Here is a 4,790-nt window from a genome sequence, read left to right on the forward strand (position 1 = left end):
GTAGTATAAAGATTAACTTCTTTCCTTACTAAAGAAATGTTGTTATCTTTTTCTTTTAGAGACACCTAACCGTAGTTTTGTCACTAATTTCTGTAAGCCGGGATGATAGGGATATAAATGAGTTTTGTTTAAAAAAGTGTTGTCTCTTTTAGCTATTGGTCATGGATGCTAGATCCCACTCTCTGGGTTTTGCTGCTTCTCTATATCTAATGCATTCAACCACCATAGTAGGTTCACATGCAATATGGAATATATATAAATAATACCTAAAGTACACATCACAATAGTGACAACATATTCAAATTGGGCATAGAAAATTGTCTAGTTCAATTATGTTACAATTCTACAGCATGCATAATACGGGGAAAAACGTTTGGAACGTTAAAAAAACCAAATAAACACCACCACCACAGAAGCAGAAGGCCACTGAGTCACCCCTTTCATTGTTGCCCGTGTTGTCTTGCTCAAAACAGTACTCCACAAACTTGAAACGAAGAGCTGTTGTCTTTGCAGCACAATAAGAATTTCGGTTATCTTTGTCATAGAGGAACCACAAAACAAGTGGAGTACATTAGCCTTCTTCATGTAACCAGACGACAGAAGTTTGTCGACACACTCAGCGATCGAAATTTCTCCTTTACGATGTGATCTCGTAATTGAGGCGAGATCCGTTCCGATGCTAACCATCTGCTCGAGCGATGCCGAAACATCTCGGGCACTGTACCTTTTCTTACTTTCTTTGTCCCTTCATTGTTTGCCTTTTCCGTCTATCCCCACTTCGTCTCCCGAAAATGTTCATGGATGAGTTTCCTCTGTCTTCGTTCAGACTTCCACTAGAATCAGTTTCTTCCACGTTGATTAGGAACTTGTCGTCGGCATCATCTCAATCCCTATCTGTACCCAACTCAAAACCACGCTGTGACAGCTTTGATGGGGACAACGCGTACTTAGTCAAGTCACTGTGTCGTTGAACAGTTTTCCATATGTATCATAAATCTCACTGCAGTCCACGTGCTTGTACTTCGCATATTTCGAGTTCTCCAGTTTCCAAACAAGAAGGAAAGGAAAAAGGATTATACATAACAATTTCAAGGTAAGCAAAAGATAACGTAAATATATGGTACCTATTTGAAGTTATTGAAAGTAACATTTATTACTTCACAGCATAATGGAACAAGCCTTAAGGATTATTATGGGTGAAGATATGCACAAAACCCATACACGGGGTACTCATTCTCTTCATGTAAAGATTCAAATTTAATCTTTTTAAAAAGTATTCAATAGACACAATTGAGTACCATTGCTCCCATGAAACCAACCAACAAAATAATAATAATCTGAAATCGGTCATACTGAAATCAGGCCAATCAAGTTCAGTTGTTTTCTTTGCAAAGGATGTAACAAACCAATAAATAATAACAACAATACCAATAATATTATTATTATTAATATTAATAAGGGAATGTTCATAAAAGGATAAATGGGTTCGGAATCAACAACTTATTTGTGAAAGAAAATCCTAATTTGATATAAAAAGCTAGTACTTAACATGTGTTGTGTATACAACATGAGTCTAAATACTTGAAACATGAAAGGTATTGTGCACAAGTTTTAATGGAGCACAACATAGGATACCTTGATTTTGGATTCCCACCAATGCTCAGGGGCGATGATTGTACCGGTGCTCGAGCGGTACGCAATTCCAATGCATCATAGCAGCTCGAACATGTATTTGTGCTATTCCTGCAGTTTCCTCCATTAGTTTTTCATTTGCAACGTGGTCCAACTCTTTCCTGCTGACTTGTTGAATCGGTGGCCTTCTGTAATCACAGTTTCACATGATGCGATGAAGACCCTGAGCTCCAAGGAGTTCCATTTGGCAGATGTTCGCATTGTTGGTTGAGGCTCTTGCGGGTCAGATGCAGTAAAGTACATCGGATGGGCGTCGCCACTGGTGCCGTGCTGCAGGGTAAACAATGTGTTACAAAAAACTGTAGCGATAATTGAACAGATAGAACACAACGCATTAGTTGGTGAAGGGGCGGGAGAAAATAAGCCTATTCACTGTAACATGCACTTATCCTGGCATCTTACAACGCTGTGTGGAACGGTGTTTAATTTTGGATGATATAACAGTGGGAAAAAAGGGTACAGTAGGATATTATTGACAATTTCATGTTGCCATACTACGTAGAAGTGTACAAAGAGCACAAAAATTGGAAACACATAAACCGAAAAATGGGGTTACACGATGCTGCATCCAACATTGTATCGTATACTCACTATTTAACTTCTTGAAAATTAGTAGCACAACTAAGCTTCATAATTCCTAGACTTGAAACTCACATTCAGGTGTTCAGGGTCACATGTAGAATGGAAGCAATTTACAATTGGGAAAATAGGGAACAAAAACAATTTCTTCTCGTCCCTAGCAGATATGCGACGATGTACGGAAGCAGGAAGAATGTTGAATGTTTACCAGGTGTTCGGGAAAAGAGTCCCATTGTTGGCCGTAGTTGTCCATTGTCGCCAGTGAATTTGTGGTGCAGGAGAGAATTTCGAAGGAACTGAAAATGAATTGGCGTCCAATCTTGCTGGAGGTGAGGCGTTGACAGGATGGAGAAGCTAGAATCCAGTGGTTGTGAAAGAGATTAATTCTCCCCGATTGGACATTGGATAGATACTAGTAGGATGGTCGGACAGACGTTGGTTGGAAATGATGCAGGAAAAATTGGCGCGCCATTCCCTTGTGGAATAGCTTAAACCCCGCTGGTATGTCGTTGAACTAAGAAGCTATGGTGGTCGAAGGAGCAGTGAAAATGGTAAGAAGAGAGATCCAGTTAATGGCGAGGCAAGCGGCGCGTAGTGGGTCGATTGGGAAAGGTAGAAGTGAAGGGAAATGTGAGGAAAGCAAGTGCAAGACTAGGGCAAAATGGGAAAGCAAGTCTCAATAGCATTGTGCACAAATTAAAATCTCTGACAGGGAACTTTGGAAGGTTGTCTCGTACTGTCCAACCCGCATTGTAGGTAAATGAGAATTGGACCAAAAAAGCTCATTAAAATGAGCACCAAACGGGCACTAAATAATGCAACATTAAAACTAGGAAAGGAAAAAAGATAAACGAAAGAAACTATAAAATGGCCAGCAAATGGTAGGAAAATAATAAATTCTGAGTCATTAGCTTTTTTAACATTGGGCCTGATGAGTTTTATTTTGGGAAAAAATCACAAGTCAGGTTTTAGTATGGAGCAATTTAATTTTCAGATTTTAAGTTTTAAAATTCAATCAAATATTATTAATTAATTAATTAATTAATTATAGTAAGGTCACGATTATACAATTAATAGTCACATGTGCTTACTTATATGTTACAATTAATTCATTCATCACATATTATCAAATTAATTGTTCACGGATTATTTCTCAAAATTTTATAGGTCGCAAATTATTTTATGATCACAAATTAAAAAACTTATAGGTCACAATTTGGCCATTGGTCACAAATTAGAAATTTTATAAATCATGACTCAAACTTTTAGGTTAAATATTATTGATTGATCACAAAATATCCAATTTATTCATCACAACCTCAAATAATTGGTCACATATATTTATTGGTCACAAACATCCACAACTATCGCACCCACTGCCACGACCACTGCCGACCACCACCCTTCCTTCATTCCCATTGCCATAGCCACGCCACTATAAGCACCTCCACTGGCACTACCAAAATATAGAAGCCGCCATCACCACCACTCCAACTAAACTAACACCACGCCTCTATCAACCACCTATACCAGCACCACTGTTGCATCGCAATCACCACCTCACCAAAAAAATCCCCTGACCCATAGCCACTATCCCCGCTGCACAATTACCATACCCGTATCCACAAATCACCACCACAATTTCCTCAAATTTACCATCTTTTTTCATCTACCACATCACACCACAACCATCAACACAGCACAAATAGAAGAAGAGAAAATGGGACCATACGCGAAGTGGGCCATTGTCAATACGTGAAGCGCGACACCACTGCATGTTAGCGAAACAATCAATGAAGTAACAGTGCATCGTTGCTGCGCACGAAGCTGCGACGATGGGCGTGCATCACTACTGCTGTCTGAATAGTGGCGTTGCGCTTTGTCCGCACTAGGCAACAATGATGATGTGCCTGTCCCGCATAGCGACACCGCTGTTGATCGTTGGCGAAGGTGTTCAATGATGTAGTAGAATAGATTGGTGTGAAATGAGATGGTGTGAAATAAGTTAAGGTTTGTTGTGATGGGTGGATTGATGGTGGTAGGTTAATTAATAATAATATTATTATTATTTAAAAATAAGATCTGATTTTTGTATATATAATTCTTAAACCTGATTTTTGAAATTGGAAGTTGCAAAACATGGTTAGGTGTAATTTCACCTTTTTTAAATTAAAAAATAACCGGTTAAATAGAGTTATCGGTTTGCTATTGAACCTTGTTTTTGATCGCTTTTTTCGATTTTTAGTTTAAAGGATTTTAAGTCTTAATTGAATCGACGATTGGCGTGCATCGCTGTTGCATCGTGAGCAATGGCAACGTGCTTTGTCCGCACTAGGTGATGACGATGCTACGCCCATCCTGCATAGTAACGTTGCTTTAGTCATTGGCTGAGGTGTTGATTGATACAATAGAATAGGTTGGTGTGAAATGAGATTATGTGAAATGAATTAAGGTTTGTTGTGGTGGGTGGATTGATGGTGATAGGTTAATTAATAATATTATTATTAATATTAAAAAAT

General features: G+C 38.6%; 1 long non-coding RNA gene across 1 annotated transcript; it reads right to left on the minus strand.

Annotated features, from left to right (window-relative positions):
* Nucleotides 1-284: 284 nt before the first annotated feature.
* On the minus strand, nucleotides 285-3,028 carry LOC111380894. The gene is made up of 2 exons (XR_002700253.1): nucleotides 2,480-3,028; nucleotides 285-1,962 (listed from the first exon to the last, which is right to left on the minus strand). It is a non-coding gene; the product is annotated as an uncharacterized LOC111380894 (long non-coding RNA).
* Nucleotides 3,029-4,790: the final 1,762 nt, after the last annotated feature.

Source organism: Olea europaea, unplaced genomic scaffold (assembly GCF_002742605.1).
Source record: "Olea europaea var. sylvestris unplaced genomic scaffold, O_europaea_v1 scaffold2226, whole genome shotgun sequence".
Lineage (NCBI taxonomy): Eukaryota > Viridiplantae > Streptophyta > Magnoliopsida > Lamiales > Oleaceae > Olea > Olea europaea.